The sequence below is a fragment of the Halichoerus grypus genome, chromosome 8 (assembly GCF_964656455.1).
Source record: "Halichoerus grypus chromosome 8, mHalGry1.hap1.1, whole genome shotgun sequence".
Lineage (NCBI taxonomy): Eukaryota > Metazoa > Chordata > Mammalia > Carnivora > Phocidae > Halichoerus > Halichoerus grypus.
Window position 1 is genome coordinate 67,023,402 of NC_135719.1, and position 18,264 is coordinate 67,041,665.

Sequence of the window (18,264 nt, forward strand, 5' to 3'; positions counted from 1 at the left end):
AAAAAAAAAAAAAAAAAAAAAGGATATAATTTTTAAAATAGTATATCTTCAAATATTTTTTTCTCTCTCTCCCATCTATCCCCTCTTTCTAGGACTCCAATTATATGTATATTAGGCCACTTGATAATATCCCAGGGATCTCTAATACTGTTCTCTCTCTCTTTCAGTCTTTCTGCCCCTGTGTTTTATTTTGGATAGTTTCTACTGCTATGTCTTCAAGTTTACCAATCTTTTCTTCTGCAATGTCTAAGCTGCTATTAATCCCATTCAGTGTACTTTCATTCTAGATGTTGTGTTTTCATTTCTAGAAGTTCAATTTAAAACTTTTTTTTTATGGTTGTTTAAACTGTCTACAGGTTATATGACACACAGAAGGCCTTCCTGCTCCTATCTCACCCCCAGGAAAACTCCATTCTCCTCTGTGATTTCCGCATCCATCTGTCACACAGACAGAAAGCCTCTCCAGCAGACCAGTAGCCCAGTTGAAACAAACACACAAACAAACCAACCAAAACACTCACCACTCACAACTCAAATGCACAGTGCTTCCTAGGCTGTTACACAGTGGGCACCTGATAGATACTTGTTGGATAGTTAATAATGAAGAACAACTCAACAACCCCCACCAAAAAAAATCCAAATAAAAAATGGGCAGAGGACCTGAATAGACATTTTTCCAAAGAAGATATACAGATGGCCAACAGACACATGCAAAGATGCTCAACATGACTAATCATCAGGGGAATGCAAATCAGAACCACAATGAGATATCACCTCACACCTGTCAGAATGGCTAGAATCAAAAAGACAAAAAAGAACAAGTGTTGATGAGGAGATGGAGAAAAAGGAACCCTCATGCATTTCTGGTGGGAATGTAAATTGGTGCAGCCACTGTGGAAAATAGTATGGAGTTTCCTCAAAAAATTCAAAATAGAACTACCATATGATCCAGTAACTTCACTACTGAGTATTTACCCAAAGAATACAAAAACACTAATTCAAAGAGATACATGCACCCCTATGTTTACTGCAGTATTATTTACAATAGCCAAGATATGGAAGCAGCCCAAGTGTTCATCCATAGACAAATGGATAAAGAAGATGTGTATATACATATACATTCTCCCACATATGCATATATACACATATACATATATACACATATACATATATACACATATACATATATACACATATATATGTGTGTATGTACCTACAATGGCATATTACTCATTCTTAAAAAGAATGAGATCTTGCCATTTGTGACAACATGGATGGACCTAAAGTGAAATAAGTCAGAGAAAGACAAATACCATATGATCTCACTTACATGTGGAATATAAAAAACAAAACAAATGAGCAAACAAAGCAGAAACAGACCCATAAATACAGAGAACAAATTGATGGTTGACAGAGGAAGGAGATGGAAGGGATGGGCAAAATGAGTGAAGGGGAGTGGGAGGTGCAGGCTTCTCATTATGGAATGAATAAGTCATAGAGGTGAAAGGTATAGCATAGGGAATATTGTCTGTGGTATTATAATAGTGTTGTATGGTGACAGATGAGAGCTACACTTGTGATGAACATAGCATAACATATGGAGTTGTTGAATCACTGTGTTGTACACCTGAAACTAACATTGTGTGTCAACTATACTTCAATTTTTAAAAAAGGGAACATTTTTTTAAAATAATGAAGACAGAAGAAACCATGCTGTAAGGAAAGGAGCTAGATAACTTTGAACACCAGGATCTTTTAGGCACTCCTGAAATCTTTCCCTGTGGGTGACTCCTTTTTGAGCTCTAAGGTTGGGTCTGCCAGTGTTAACGCAATGCTGACGTCATTTAGCCACCTCTGGGGAAAATGCTGAAAATTTGTTTAAAATGAAGGAGTTATATTAAGAGGAAAGGTCAAGAGACTGAAAATTTCAAGAGACTGAAAATTCCAACTTTCTAATCATTGGCTAAGCTAAATGCTGAGTAGTTATATTATCTTGCTATCAGCTAAGGAAGAGAACAGATCTAGAAATTATCCTGTTTCCAAGAGAATGACTGAAGAAATCAAAGTACCAAGGAGGAGTACTTGGAGGCCCTCCTGTTCCTCTCTGACTCAATTCCATCTTAAGTCCTTGGTGCCAGCCAGGGTCATAAATTAGCTGTTATCTGGGGGCTTAGAGCAGATTATCTTGTAGAGTCATTCAGATTTTTAGAGCAAAATGGACCTTTAAGATCTTCCTGTTAACCACAACTGCACTGATTGTAGATAATCCAAATCATCAAGCCATAGGCAGTCACCTGATGGGCATGGCATAAGGACTCTGTGCTCTGTTGCCTCTGCATTCAGGCCCTCACAGCCTATTACACCTCCCACTTCCTGGAGAGGACATCCAGTTCCTCTCTCTAACCCTGACCTTAAGAAGTCTCCTTCCATGCTCCTGTCTTCCCAAAAACCTGAAGGTCATTTCCATTTAGATGACCCACTGATGTCCAGCACCACTATGTTCTACACAAGAACTTCCTGTATCAGGGCACTTGAGTGGCTCAGTTGGTTAAGCATCTGCCTTTGGCTCACATCATGATCCCAGGGTTCTGGGATAGAGTCCCACGTCAGGCTCCATGCCCAGCTTGAGATTCTTTTTCTCCCTCTGCTCCTCCCACTTGTGCTCATGTGCTCTCTCTCTCAAATAAATAAATAAAAACCTTACAAAAAAAAAAAAAGAACTTCCTGTATCTTCTCAGATGCCACCTCCTCCCAGTTCCCCTCTGTTACCCCCTGGGTAAAGCACTTCTTATACTTCCTTCTCTCCTCCTATACCAGCCCTCCCAACCCCCACCACTGGCACTTTCCCCCACTCAGCCTTGTGTTGGAGCAGAGCCTGTATTAGAGCTAAGGGCCTTTATGCCCTCTCACCAGAGGGGAAGTTCCTTGAGTGAAGAGCTTGTGAAGTAGAAAAAGAGATATGGAGTAGGGTGCAGAGGGAAGCATTTAAAGATATATTTCTTCAACATCACAATTTTGGATGTGTGCACCCTGAATACCACGCTATTTGAATTACTGCAGGCAGTTAAAATGGCAGGTTTAAAGAGGAGGTGACAAGTGTTTTGCAAGGATCCCGTTATTTTTATAATCCCATTATTTTTGTATCCAGTTATAGTTTATTTTTTGAAATGCTTGCCATTTCTCATGGAATTCTGATGCTTTTTGAATTTTGCTGGCAAGAACGGTAAGGTCTTTTTCTCTCTAGCTTTGTCCCACACGCAGGTTCCTGCGGCAGTGAGACACCAGATGTGTGAAGGGTGTGGAAAGAGAGGAGGGACTTGATAAATGCCCCTCCATGCTGCAGCGCTGGGCTTGGCCATACCAGATAACCTGCTCTTTCAGGAAAGAGTTTCTAAAAAATACCTAACTGAAAGATCAACCACACGTTATCCGACCACAATAAGGAGAGTGGGAATATGGTAAATACTAAGGGCTTACAACCTCTCTGTCCTGGCATTAGGGATTTCTATCTTCCCTCCTGTCCTCTGCTTCTACATCCTGTTTGTACTTTATCTCTCTGACTCTCCTTCCCTCTCTCTCCCTCAAAACCCCTCCTTCCTTTCTCCCGTCTCTCCAAGTACACTTTGCAGTGCTCTGCCTGAGAATGCTGTGATGGAGACGGCTCTGGGAAAACAGCCTCCGGAATGCCTGTGGGGCCATCGCAGTCCTTGCAGAGTGGAGCTGGTGACCGAGGCAGACGGTGCTGTGTTTGTGCTCTGTGTGTCAGAGAGCAGGTGGGTGAGCAGTCATGGCCTTGTGATGGGGATGGACGAGGCTTGGGGAGAACCCAGGGAGGCCCTGTGAGTGTGCTCATGTGCTACAGACATTCAGCATCAACAACCTTCTACAATTAGTCTTATAAGGATGTGGAATCAAATCTTTATTTTCTGTTTGCTAAACTTCATGGAAGTTCCAAGACTTTTGGCTTGGGTTCTGGTTAGAAAAGCCTGACCTCCAGTATCCCTTATTGATTTATGATTGGCTAATTATTTTCCATGGCTAAATTGTGAGGTGGACGAAGTCTAAAACAGTTGGTGTTGTTCTCCCAACACCAATGCTCTAACGCTGATAAAAGTCTATCCTTGTCTGGAAGATAACTTATAAGGAAGTAATCCTTGGCCTATTTGTTATTAAGCATTTCAAGGTTTATCTCTCTTGGGGTTTTTTACTTTTAATGCAGGATTAGAAATATTTGGAGTCAGAGGCTCTATGGGCAAAGCGACCTCATGACCTTGGGGAAAGTACAGTATTTAACTTCCTTGAACCTCAGTTTCCACTTCTGCAAAATGGAAGTGGTGATAAGCATATCTGCCTACAAGATTGGGAGTGATTAAATTAGAACCAAAGTGAAAGGGGAAAAAAGACATTTGTATAAATGGCAAAGTACTCCAAGAAGTGCAAATCACTTAGCATAGTGCCTGGTACAAAGTAAGTGTTTGCTTGGTGGTGGCTATCCTGTCCTACATAAGTAACATAGCAGGAATCACTGGAACATCTTAGAAGCAGGAGACAGAAGGCAGCAGGAGAATAGAGAGAAAGAAAGGGAGCACTATGGTGGTTGCTGGGGACCCATGTAAAGAGCAGGCCAGTAAGGCCTTTTCAGAGGTGGCAATGGCCAAGGAACAACTAAGAAAAAGGACATTTAACATCTGCTATGCTGAGCTACCCTCTTTCCCTCAAGTCTTTGGTAAACTCTGCTACATGTACAGCTTGGTGTCAGTGGTACTTGGAGAATTCAGGAAGCTAGGGTATCTTTAATCAAGGCTGGTGAGGCATGGAGGGGGAAAGGGAGGTGATACTTTTAAAAAGACAGTCCACCTAGTAAAGTTAGAGAACTCAGCAGAAGTGTGCAAACAGAGCCAGAGACAACAAGGAGAGAATCGCCAAGATTGCTTAGAAATATTGGGAGTGATGGTGATTATTCTCATTCTACAGGAGATGAAGATTCAAGATAATTTTATTTAAATATGAAAGTATGGGAGTTCCCAGCAGGCCAGAGGAGTCTGGGGACATCTAAGTGGCTAACACTTCAGTCACATGTATATTATTATCACTTGGTTTATGTTATGCCCCCTTAGCCGTATTGTAACCTCCTTGGGATTGCACCTACGACAGGGTGTTGCAACTGAATTTGTCGGGCTTTTTTACCCTGTATGAATTTCATTCCTGTATATGGACACACCAGATCCTGGCAGTAACCCACAAATAGTATGCCAAGTGTCAGTGTATTGCTCCTATTTTCAAATAAGAAAATGCAGCCTCAGAGTGATGACGTCCTGTTCCCTGAGGGTTCTAGAGCCAACAAACAGTGAGCCAAGCCTGGGGCATGAGGGTGCATGAGGGTAAACTTGGATGTCAAGGTGAAATCTAACTTTCCGTTCCCTCTCTCACCATCTAGATAGAGCTACACTCATGCAACAGCCTGTGTCCTCTCTAGCCCCACAGAGAAATTTGTCTGTCCCCCTCAAATCTCACATTTACCACCGAGGGCAAAACCTTTAGATGAGCTATTTGGTATTTAGAAGGCTAATGCCAATGGCATCTTCACAGAACTATGGAATTAAATGAAATAGTTAAAGTCTTTGACATGTTGCCTGGTACATAGAGATGTTCCATAAATTTTCTCTCCCTTTTCTTTCCTCCCTTCTTTCTCTATCGCTAAATTTTTTAAAAAAGATTTTTATATATTTATGAGAGGAGGGGCAGAGGGAGAGGGAGCAGACTCCCCACTGAGCAGGAAGCTCGATGTGGGACTAGAACCTTGTACCGTGAGACTTGATCCCAGGACCCTGGGATCATAATCTGAGCCGAAGACAGATGCTTAACTGACTGAGCCACCCAGGTGCCCTCTATTGCTAAATTTAGGTTCAATGTTCATTCTACCATGCCCTGTTTCTTATGTTTCATTGTACCTTCAACAGCCCCTGTCACATGACTGATCATCTGACCCTTCACCTAGGGGTAACCCAGCAGGATGGGACCAGGGGCTGGGCTGGGCTGGCTTTGGGCTTGGGCTAGAGAGGCAGACAGAAAGCCCCAGGCCATGTTTGAGGTACAAGGACAGAGATCCAAAGTGGTAGAGCCAAATTTGTTCTCAGGTCCAAGAGGTGACCTCAGAGCCAGATTATGGGATAATTTCAACACAGATACTAGTCCATGTGAAAAGATCTGTCAACAAAAGAGAACCATGGTCTGGAAAGTTTATTGGTGTATTAGCCTGTTTGGGTTGCCATAGCAAAATACCATAGACTAGTATTAAACAACATAAATTTATTTCTCACAGTTCTGGAGGGTGAAGTCCAAGATCAGGGTGCAGCATGGCTGGGTTCTGGTGAGAGTTCTCTTCCTAGCTTGCAGATGGCTGCCTTCTTGCTATGTCCTCACATGGCAGACAGCAAATGAGCTTTCTGGTTTCTCCATGAGGGCCCCACTGTCATAACCTCATCTAACCTAATTACCTCCCAAAGGGCTCAGCTCCAAATACTATCATATTGAAGCCTGCTTCTCCCTCTCCCATTCCCCCTGCTTGTGTTCCCTCTCTTGCTGTGTCTCTCTCTGTCAAATAAATAAATAAAATCTTTTTAAAAAGAAAAAAGATCTTAGTAGCTAGGCATATTTTTTCCTTGGTTTATTCTGTATATATGTATACTTGTTAATTTATTTCTTCTCCTTCTCTTTTCCCTTCCTGTGCTCTTCCATATAGGATGAGTTGATGATAGTTAACCTTATATTTTGTTTTTAGATTACAGGACATCAAGGGGGGATCATGACTGAAAAAGAAAAAGGATGACCATCATAAAGACAAGAAAAATGACTGATAAAACTTTGGGTCTCCTCTTTTGAGGGAAGATGGTAAGGCATCTTTGTAAGAGAGATAGTCACAGCACATTAGGTGCAAGCATTATATTGTCATTATCATCGTTTGGAAACTAAATGAGAGTAAAATGGTATGTATGGATCCTGAGTACCTAAAATAATGAACTGCACTAGACTGTCTACTGGCAACTCAGCATCCCACTTCTGTACTCCCCCAAGAGTTAGGAATTCTGGAAAATATTTCTTAGAATCCCTTGACAACTGTTTTGCATGTTAGATTCCACAAATGAGAGGCACTTGCATGAAATTTAGAGAACAGAAGAGAGGCAGCTTCTTCAAGGCTATTCAGACTTTAGGACAACATCCATTCATGATAAAAACCCACTCCAGAGTAGTCAACATAATAAAGGCCTTATAAGACAAACCCACAGGTAACATCATACTCAAGGGTGAAAAACTGAGAGCTTTTCCCCTAAGTTCAGGAATAAGACAAGGATGTCCACTCTCACCCCATTTATTCAACATAGTACTGAAGTCCTAGCCACAGAAATCAGACAACATAAAGAAATAAAATGTATCCAAATTGGTAAGGAAGAAGTAAAACTCTATTTACAAATGACTATGTAGCCATAGAAAACCCTAAGACTCCATCAAAAACCTACCAGAACTGATAAATGAATTCAGTAAGGTCACTGGATACAAAATCAATGTACAGAAATTAGTTGCATTCCTATACACTAATAATGAAGCAGCAGAGAGTGAAATTCAGAAAACAATCCCATTTGTAATTGTGCCAAAAACAATAAAATATCTAGGAATAAACTTAACCAAATAGGTGAAAGATCTGTACTCCAAAAACAATAAAACACTGATGAAAGAAATTCAAGACAATACAAAGAAATGGAAAGACATCCCATGCTCATGGGATGGAAGAACAAATATTGTTAAAATGTCTATACTACCTAAAACAATCTACAGATTTAATGCAATTCCTATCAAATTACCAACAGCATTCTTCACAGAACTAGAACAAACAATCCTAAAATTTGTATGGAACCACAAGACCTCGAATAGCCAAAGCAATCTTGAAAAAAAAAAAACAAAAAACAAAAAACAAAACTGGAGGTATCACATCCCAGACTTCAAGTTATATTACAAAGTGGTAGTAATTAAAACAGTATGGTGCCAGCATGAAAATAGACATATAGATCAATAGAATAGAATAGAAAACCAGAAATAAACTACAATTATATGGTCAATTAATCTTCAATAAAGGAGGAAAGAATATACAATGGGAAAAAGACAGTCTCTTCAACAAATACTGTTGGGAAAACTGGGCGGCTACCTGCAAAAAAAACCAAAAAAACCAAAAAACAAAAAACTGGACCATACCAAAATAAACTCAAAATGGATTAAAGACCTAAATGTGAGATCTGAAATCATAAAAACCCTTGAAGAGAGCACAGGCAGTAATTTCTCTGACATTGGCTGTAGCAACACTTTTCTAGATATGTCTCCTGCAGCAAGAGAAAGCAAAAATAAACTATTGGGACTATACATTAATTTGTGTGTCATTCTTGCACAGGGACAATCTCTGCATTGTTTCAATTTTAGTATATGTGCTGCCAAAGTAAGCCCTCTATTGGGACTATATCAAAATAAAGTTTCTGAACAGTGAAGGAAACAACAAAACTAAAAAGCACCCTAATGAATGGGAGAAGATATTTGCAAATGACATATCCAAAACAGGATTAGTATCCAAAATATATAAAGAACTGATACAACATCCAAAAAACAAATAATCTGTTTAAATGGGCAGAAGACATGAACAGATATTCTCCAAAGAAGATATCCAGATGGCCAACAGACACATGAAAAAATGCTCAACATCATTCATTAACAGGGAAATGCAAATCAAAAGTACAAAGAGATATCACCTCATACCTGTCAAAATGGCTAAAACACAAGAAACAACAAGTGTTGGTGAGGATATGAAGAAAAAGGAACCCTCATGCACTCCTGGTGGGAATGCAAACTGGTACAGCCACTGTGGAAGACAATATGGAGGTTCCTCAAAAAGTTAAAAATAGAACTACCCTATGATCCAGTAATCACACTACTTGGTATTTACCAAAAAAATACAAAAACACTGATTCAAAGAGATACATGCACCCCTATGTTTATTGCAGCATTATTTACAATAGCTAAACTATGGAAGCAGCCCAGTGTCCACTGATAGATGAATAGATAAAGAAGATGTGGTATACCTATACAATGGTATATTATTCAGCCATAAAAAAAGAATGAAATCCCGCCATTTGCAACAACATGGATAGAGCTAGAGAGGATAATGCTAAATGAAATAAGTCAGTCAGAGAAAGACAAATGCCCTATGATTTCACTCATATGTGGAATTTAAGAAACAAAACAAATGACCAAAGGAAAAAGAGAGCAATAGAGAAACCAAGAAACAGACTGAAATATAGAGAACAAACTGGTGGTTACCAGAAGGGAGGTGGGTGGGTGGGGGATGGGTGAGATAGGTGATGGGGATTAAAGAGTACACTTACCATAATGAAAAAAAAAACTATTCAAACTTTCCCTAACACTCTCCTCAAAGCTCTTCTACTGTCTGCCCAGTTCCAAAGCCACTTTCATATTTAGGTGTTTATATTATGGCAGTGCCCCACTTCTAGTAATAAAATCTGTATTAATTATCTATCACAGTGTAAAAAATTACCTGAAATTTTAGCAGCTTAAACTGATGAACACTGATTATCTCACGGTTTCTTAACTCAGGAATTTGGAAGTGACTTAGCTGAGTGGTTTGGGTTCAGAATCTCTCATGAAATTGCAGTCAAAATGTCAGCCAGAGTATAGGCATCCGGAGGTTGACTGAGGCTGGAGGATTTGCTTTCAAGATGGCTCACTCACATAACTATTGGTCAAAGATCTCATTTTCTTGATGACTGTTAGCAGGACTCCTCAGTTCCTCAACTCATGGATCTCTCCATGGGTTGCTTGAGTGTCCTCATGACATAGCAGCTAGCTTCTTCTGGAGCTAGTGATCTGTAGGTGCCAAGGGGAGGCTGCCCTAAGATGCGCCACTCTGGCACGAACATCATTTTGAGTTAAAAACAATCAAAACCCAGTAGAATCAGGAAAAGCTCTTTACATCCCCCTCAACGTGGCTTGGCTTGTACTCGGAAGAGTTATTAACAGATTCTTCTTTACCTGATTCTTCTTTACCTAAGTAAGTAATCTATATAATAGGGCAACCTTTGTTTTCCAAACATCTCCTCTCACCTTCTTGCTACTGGTCTTTCTCCCCCTTGTATCCTCAGGTTCCTATCCCTCCCCTTAGCTCATACAAGCCTCCTGTTGCCTCACTGTCTGTAATTTCCATGTCTGTGTGGATTCCCTGTACAAACACTATTAAATGTGATTTTCTCCTGTTAATCTGTCTCATGTCAATTTAATTCTTAGTTCAACTAGAAGGCCCCTGTAGGGTAAATTATTCCTATCTGACAGATCCAAGAGAGAGAGCAAAGAGGAAGCCGCAGGGCGCTTTATGACCTCATCTCAGAAACGACACACCATCACCTCTACTTTATTCATTTGAAGATGTCACTAAGTCTAGCCCTCAGTCCAGGGACAGAAATGAATCTCTACTTCTGGAAGGGAGGAGCATCAAAAAATTTGTGAATATATTTTAAAACCACAAGTTCTCTTGAAGCATTTGATCTAAAGAGACTTAGGGAGGAAAGGAGTTCTTAGCAGTTTTGATGATATAGTAAGAAAGAAAGTCATCCAGACTCAGGATGAGGCCAGTGAACCAAAGGGTAGTCATGACACAGAAGTATTTTGACTCTGAAATTTAGGAGAAATTGCGAAAAGAGTCAAGTCAGTTTTTTGCAATTTTTACATGTGTCTCTCCCTTTTAACTTAAAATTACATTTGAAAATTGCATATTCTGTCATCATGTCAGATTCTCAATACCACAGGGTAACACAGATACACCTATTTTCATACTATTTTAACTACCATGACTCCAAAAAGTTTTCCATCCTTGATATTAGAGCTTCCTCTCAAACCTCACATCCATTTCCTTCATCCAACACATCCATCCCCTCTACCTCTGAGCTAAAGAGCCTCTGAACTTACTGCCCTCTGATCACACATCTAGAGTCCCTCCTTCACCCCCAGATTAGTCCCCAAGCCCCAACCTCAACAACCAGAACCAGAAGCTGAAATTCTCTTCTGTCTCTCCTCTGAATTAAGACTTTGTCAATAATTACCCATTTATACCTCATCTTTCTAAAATACAGATATAATTATGTCCTCTTCTGTTTAAAAATAGAGACTTAAGGGATGCCTGGGTGGCTCAGTCGGTTAAGTGTCTGCCTTTGGCTTGGGTCATGATCCCAGGGTCCTGGGATCCAGTCCCTCATCAAGCTCTTTGCTCAGTGGGGAGCCTGCTTGCTCCACCTGCTTGTGCTCTCTCTCTGGCAAATAAATAAATAAAATCCTTTAAAAAATGGAGACTTAAATGGTCCCCCAATACCTATAACAAAGTCTATAAATGGCCTTCAGGAAATCTGTGAATTCCTGACATTTTTGTCATAGGTACATCATTTGGGGAACAAGCCTATGGCTTTAAATGGATCCCCCAAACAGTAAGTTACCACAAAATGTCAAGAACCACCAGCTTCCAGGAAAAAGGCCTGACTCAACAAGGGGCAAGAGAATCATCAGAATTTGACTCCACCCTTCCTTTCCCTTCCATATCTTATGTCACAGCTATGACTTGTCTTTCCCTAGTCTACCTGTATGTTCATGCTTCCTTGCCTTTGTTTCTGCCTTTCTCTCTGCCTAGAATACCTTGCCTTCTTTTCTGCTAGGAAAATTAGTATGCATGCCTCGGAACCCAGCTCAAATGTCATATCCTGGGGGAATGAATGATCTAAGCTGTAATGCGTTTTGTATATACTTCTAACATAATTGTAATTGTTTCTTCACTCTTCTGATTAACCCTGGACTGAAATGATCATCTCAGAGTTAGAATGAGTCTTATTCAAATTTATATCTCCAAGGCCTAGCATAGATCATACTAGGGCCTACTGTTTGTCGGGTCGGTGGATGGGTGTTAGCTTGGACCACTGCCTGACAGAACAGGGGTAACCTCCCTATGAGCATTCCCCTGCAGACCCCCTATAAACTGAGGACCCTAGTTTCTTCTCCTAGTGCTTTGCTCTGTAGTGAGCTTTGTTCTTTTAGATCTTACTGACCAGTAAAATTTCAAAAATAATTTTGGAGATCAACATAGGATTGCCAATTTTTAATTTTCCAAGTAAAGACTTTAGAAGAAATTATCACTTACCTTCTCCATCACGTTATAAGAAAAGTCACTTTAAAACCTCAAAAGTATGAAGGACATAATCTCAGCCTAGAAGATAGTCCTTTGAATTAAATACATTTAGCCTTTCGAAAAGCTTACCACATTTACCTTATTTTCTCTCATTCCATGATGAAAAATTCCTGTTTATCAGTTCTAGAATAATGTTTGGAAACCATTGATTTAGACCTTTGCTTCTGAAAGGTGACTCCTGCATTCTTCCTCAGGAATGAGTTTTTGCCCTCATGACAGGGACAGTCCTGCAGGATCTCCCCATGGGTTTCTTGTTGCAGGAATAGAAAGAAGTACCTGGAAATAAGAGACCAACTAATGCATATTGAGCACTTACCATCACAGTTAAAAACTCAAGAATGCAAGAAATGCAACTTTATCTCTTTTTCTTACTGAATTTATTTTCTATTTGAATATGTCCCACTGGGTGACAAATATCATCTTAACTTGGGGTCCCTCTCCCTTTCTTTCATCTTTGATCCAGGGGACTGATTTAGTACACAGGCAGGGCTAGATGAAACCTCCCAAGGTCTTAAGCACTGATGAGATTATGATGTCTCATATGTAACTGAAAAAATTTTAAATACGTATCGCTCATTATTTCCCAACAAAGTTCTCATTTTTTTCTCTCTCTCTCCTGAAATCATCACTTCAGTGCTTCTTATTCTTTCAAAAACTGTCTTACATTTTGGGGTAGATGCTTTGTTTCCCTGGTGTCCTTGGTAAGTTCTAAGCCTACCAGTGGGGTCATCTGGTTCTGCTCATTGGTCCTTAGCATCCACTTGGATATATTTGATTTTATTGTGGGTCCATACAGATCACCACAGAGTCATTCTCACACACAAGACTGCCTCAGATCTGAAGGCTCTTTACACCACATCTGAGCCATTCAGGGTTAGAATTTCTTTCTTCAGTGTAAAACTTTGATCCCTTTTAAAATGCAACACTTATTACTATATCAGTCATCATACTTTGTACAGACAAAGGAGCTGAGGGAATAGTAGGGTGGACAATAGGCAGAGAACAGGAGGACACTGCATCATATTATTTTCCATTGGCTCAAATTCTCTTATTTTTTTTTTAGCTTTCCTTTCTGATTCTTGCACTAGATTATAGGGCTACGAAAACAACACATCTATCTTATTTTCATTACTATGGCCCCAGAACCTAGAACAGTGCCTGCCACGTAGGAGGACCTCAGTAAATATTGTTGATCTAATGAATGAGAATGACGGGATAAGAACAACACAAAGAGGTAGAAGAGTGTCAGAGTGAGGGGGCTGGAAGTGCTAAAAATAAACTTCAATTCTTTTACAGTTCTGGTGGAAGTTTGTATCAGTTTTCTCTTGGAAAGTTTCATTCCACTGAAGCAAGAAATGCCTCTTCCTTCTACCATTCCGTGTGTGTGTGTGTGTGTGTGTGTGTGTGTGTGTGTGTGTGTTTAGGGTGGGGAGGGGCAGAGGAAAGAGAGAATGTTAAGCAGGCTCCATGTGGGGGTAGGGGCTCGATCTCAGGACCCTGAGATCATGTCCTGAGCCAAAATGAAGAGTCCGATGCTTAACCAACTGAGTCACCCAGGCTCCCCTCTTGTGTTTTTTTTTTCTGATCGTTGCCTCTGGGCTAGTTGTTTCTCCTAGCTGGAAAACTAAACTATTTTGGGCAAGCAGTATCAGTATATACCTTTACAGCTCCCCAATCCGGATACAAAGCACTTTGAGAGCTAAAAGATCCTAGTTTATGGAATGAATGAATGAATGAATGAATGAAACTTGAGTCTGAATATCCAGAGAATCTCTGAGGAATGGGCTCCCTCTCGGGGCTTAAGGCCAAAGTGGTGTCTCCCAGACTGAGTCTTATCCAGCCTCAGCATTCCACATCCACTTCCTGCGGGGGCAGCACCTCCTAGTGGAAGTCCAGGGGTGCTGCCTCCTCCTTAGATGCCCCAAATAGGGCCTCTTGGTAACTCCCTCCCAGAGCTCCATCTTGTCATCCTCAAAACCATAATGTTACTCCCCTAGATGAGGTCCGGTAGACTCTAGCAGGTCCCTTCTAGTAACCCCAAGTACCGACAAGGTGAACAATGAAGGGCTCCATTCCAGCCGAGTGTTCTAGACAACAGCAGCACTTCTCAAACTTGAATGTGCAGATGAATCACCTGGGAAGGATCTTGTTAAAATGAAGATTCTGATCTAGTAGTTCTGGGTTGTGAACCAAGATTCTGAATTTTGAACCACCTTCCGGGAGCTACCAAGGCTGTTGGTCCAGTCTGTACTGCACCTCTGCGGTGACCAGCCCCCAGATGCACCAGGTGTGACCCGGAAGCCATGGGGTTGGCTGTTTATGCAAACACTGAAGCTGATAAATTACAGTTGTCCCCTTCAAGGATTGCCCCTTAAAAGTCAACACACTGGGGGCACCTGGGTGTCTCAGTCGGTTAAGCCTCTGCCTTCGGCTCAGGTCATGATCCTGGGATCCTGGGATCCCCTGCTTGGCAAGCTCCTCCCTCTCCCCCCACCTCATGCTTGTGCTTTCTCTCCCTATCTCTCTCTCTCAAATAAATAAATAAAATCTTTTTTAAAAAATAGAATACTGTGTGTTAACTATACTGGAATTAAAATTAAAAACTTAATAAAAATAATGTTTAAAAAAAAGTCAACACACCGATACCGAAAAATATTTTGCTGGAATGTTGCCTAAAACGTTTTTGGAATGTTCGTTGAAGCCTGTTGCACCTTAAAAACTCAGTTTTTCTTTTTCTTTGAAGGTGGATTTAAAAGCAGTCAAAAAACATTTCAAAATAAAATGTGACTATAAATATTGAGATGGATTTACTTATATGACTTATAAATTAGGCCTGAAGGTAATCCCCAAACAAGAGTTCCAAAAGTATTTGGGGTAGCTGATTGGAGAAAGTGGAATGTCTACCTTGAAATACAACACTCATTTAGCTGCTTAGTACCATTGCGGTCCTTTTTAAGTTGTTGATTTTATTATGTCCTTTTAAAGGAGTTGATTTCATTACTAGTTTATTTAAGCAAAACAAATAGGGCTTAGTGAGTAGCAGGCACTGTTGCTTTACAAATATTAACTCATTAATTCTCATAATAAGCCTGCTTTTATTCCCATTTTACAAATGAGAAAACTGAGGCACAGAGACATTATGTGGCTTACCTAAAGTTACCCCGCTAATTTTTTTTTTTTGAACTTTCTTTTTTTTTAATTTTTTTATTGTTATGTTAATCCCCATACATTACATCATTAGTTTTAGATATAGTGTTCCATGATTCCTTGTTTGTGCATAACACCCAGTGCTCCATGCAGAATGTGCCCTCCTCAATACCCATCACCAGGCTAACCCATCCTCCCAACCCCCTCCCCTCTAGAACCCTCAGTTTGTTTTTCAGAGTCCATTGTCTCTCATGGTTCTTCTAAGTTACCCCGCTAATTAAAGCAAGAGTCAGGATCCAAACCCTAGGGAGCCTGCTTCCAGGTGTCACTGGCTTAAATATTAAGCTATGCTAACCTTAATTAGAGTTAGGACTAGCCTAAGGAGTGTCAGCTACTACAGAGTCCATCAGAAGGAAAAGAAAAAAATTAAGTGACTTACAATGGAGACAGGAAGCCTACAAAAAATAACAAATCCAACCCAAACAGAAACAGCTGGAGCTGGAATGTGTGAATAGAGAGGTCTTACACCCCCTGTCTCCTTCCTGGTTCTGATACCTAGGAAGACCTCAAGGTGGAAGGGATAGCAAGTTCTCAGGTCGACCTTCTGCTATTCTATTCTCTCATGCTCTGAGCTGTCTGTTTTGTGGCTTTAAACTCGTCAAATTTAGGGAACAGGGATCTGGGAGACCCTAGGAAATTACAGCCTGCAGCAGTGTCCCGCTTTTTACAGGGATCTGGGAGACCCTAGGAAATTACAGCCTGCAGCAGTGTCCCGCTTTTTTCAGTGAGTCTTTGCTGATGGATTGTGGGTAAAGGGGGCCCAGCCCCAGCGAAACGTCCATCTCTTCCAGGAATGCTTCCTGACTTGCCCTGCCACCTCCAGGTCCCCTGAGAGGAGCTGGAGAGGCTCATTCCTCACTCAGTCCTACCTCATTCCCTCCCTGACAGTGACACAGCCGCCAGCAGCCACCTGAGAGCCAAATCCAAAACTCACTTCCATTTTGCCTAACGCCAAATGACAGACCGGAATTTGTGGAGCTCGGATTTTTTAAGTGCACATAAAACCAACTAACAAATGAAATTTGCCTTTAAATCTGAGGTAGATTAGGGGAAAAAAATCCGCCAGGAGAAAACACTCTCTCACGAAGGAGGCTGTGGAAGCGGAGGCCACAAGCCCCTCGTTAGCACCCCTCACAGTGGCTATGGGAAACAGTGCCTCTAGTGTGGTCATGTTTTTCACTGGTCACAGGATCTGAACCAGAAATGGTTCACCGTATTGTCTAATGTGCATTCTTCTAACCCTTAAAAAATGTTTGCCCCTTGTTCCTATAACCCCTACACTCAAAAGTATTGAAGTTGTAGCAGGGTGAGGCTTTTCTGAGGATCTGGTGTACGGTTTGACCATTGACAGCGGCCAAATGAGTTAAGAGTACCACACAGAACGACGTCCTAAAACAATCATACAGCGGGGAGGATGGAGGTGGGCAGCTTCACTCGCTCTTAGAGAATTAGAAAGAGGAATTAAAGTTCCAGAGATCCGCAGAACTTCTGTCCGATTTTGCCGCATTCTAATTTCGGCCCAAACCTAACCTACTATTAAAGGGGGCAGTCGGGGCACAGCCGTGGGAGGCAGTGTGGCTTCCCAAATCTAAAAAGGCGCCCTTGCCGTGCCATTGTTCCCACAATGCCGTGACTCGGATTCGAACCGAGGTTGCTGCGGCCACAACGCAGAGTACTAACCACTATACGATCACGGCGCGCTACCGGGACGCCACGGAGCTCTGGCTTCCGAGTGTGGGCCTTCAGGTCTAGCCGGCCGCCGCCTTAGCCTTCCAACGTCGCCCGCGCTCTGCCAGGCCTGCCTGGCCCTCTCGCTGACCCCGAAGCGAAGAAGGGGCGCCGTGGTCTCCCCCGCCGGTCTCCGCCGGTCGTGCGCACCGATCGTAAAAGAAAGGACGGGAAAGTGCTTTGCAAACGAAAGGATTCCTAGGAGGCCGGGACGCTCCCGTAGCCTGTAAGGATGTGATGCCCCGGTGTCGCCCGAATGCCCCGGGGTCGTCCCGCTCACACCCACCAGGCCCCGGCGCTCACGGTATGTGAGCGGATTCCGGCTGGGAATGGTCTCTCGAATTCTACAACAAGAAGGAAAAATCATTTCCGACCCACCCGCACAACTTCCTTCGAGGCGCGGGGGCAAGGGAAAGCTCGAGCGCAGCCTCCAAACTGGTGAAGCGGCGGGATCTGGCCCGCGCCGAGTGCGGACCGAAATCAAGAAAGCAGGGAGACCAGTGCGTCTGCGCGCGCGCGAGGCGAAGCGAAGCCCCAGAGCGGCGGGAACAGATAATGACGTGATGAGGGGGCGGGGCTCTCAACACAGAAGAACTCAGGCGAGGAAACCGAAGGGCGAATCCCCAGTAGCTCGCCGTGATCGTATAGTGGTTAGTACTCTGCGTTGTGGCCGCAGCAACCTCGGTTCGAATCCGAGTCACGGCATTGCGAAAGCAATGGCACGGCAGGGGGTTCGGATTTTTATCGCCGTCCTCCATTTTTATTTCGAATTTGTAACAACATTCTCGAAAATGGATCCCAATCCTCTTGTGACAGTTGGAAACGACGTTTACGTCACGCCAGCTCTGGCTAAATTGGACTTCCAAAGAATATAGGCTTCCGGTTACTCGGCCTACCCGCGATGCCGTTCAGTGCGGACAAAGCACAGAGCACTCACAAGGCTAATTGTTGTCATAGGCATATGTACGAATTTCTATGGCAGCACTGGAAAAGGACTCCCAATCATAATAGAAAGAGAAGGCTTCGCAGAGGAGGTGACTTTTGAA

At 42.1% G+C, this 18,264-nt stretch overlaps 2 long non-coding RNA genes and 3 other non-coding genes across 5 annotated transcripts in view; 2 read left to right on the forward strand and 3 right to left on the reverse strand.

Moving 5' to 3' along the window:
• The window catches only part of LOC144382892 (uncharacterized), a 43,259-nt gene extending 25,566 nt beyond the window's left edge, over positions 1-17,693 (reverse strand). Inside the window, exons 1-2 of the long non-coding RNA XR_013450475.1 lie at positions 17,171-17,693; positions 12,362-12,559 (exon numbers count right to left, since the gene is read on the reverse strand). This is a non-coding gene — a long non-coding RNA (uncharacterized LOC144382892). The remainder of the gene's footprint in view (positions 1-12,361; positions 12,560-17,170) is intronic.
• Positions 3,413-6,973, forward strand: LOC144382761 (uncharacterized). The gene is made up of 3 exons (XR_013450150.1): positions 3,413-3,458; positions 3,618-3,773; positions 6,782-6,973. It is a non-coding gene; the product is annotated as an uncharacterized LOC144382761 (long non-coding RNA).
• Positions 8,396-8,493, reverse strand: LOC118521990 (U6 spliceosomal RNA). The gene has a single exon (XR_004910401.1). It is a non-coding gene; the product is annotated as a U6 spliceosomal RNA (small nuclear RNA).
• On the reverse strand, positions 17,116-17,187 carry TRNAH-GUG (transfer RNA histidin (anticodon GUG)). The gene has a single exon. It is a non-coding gene; the product is annotated as a tRNA-His (tRNA).
• A 158-nt stretch (positions 17,694-17,851) lies between the features above and the next one.
• On the forward strand, positions 17,852-17,923 carry TRNAH-GUG (transfer RNA histidin (anticodon GUG)). Its single transcript has one exon. It is a non-coding gene; the product is annotated as a tRNA-His (tRNA).
• Positions 17,924-18,264: the final 341 nt, after the last annotated feature.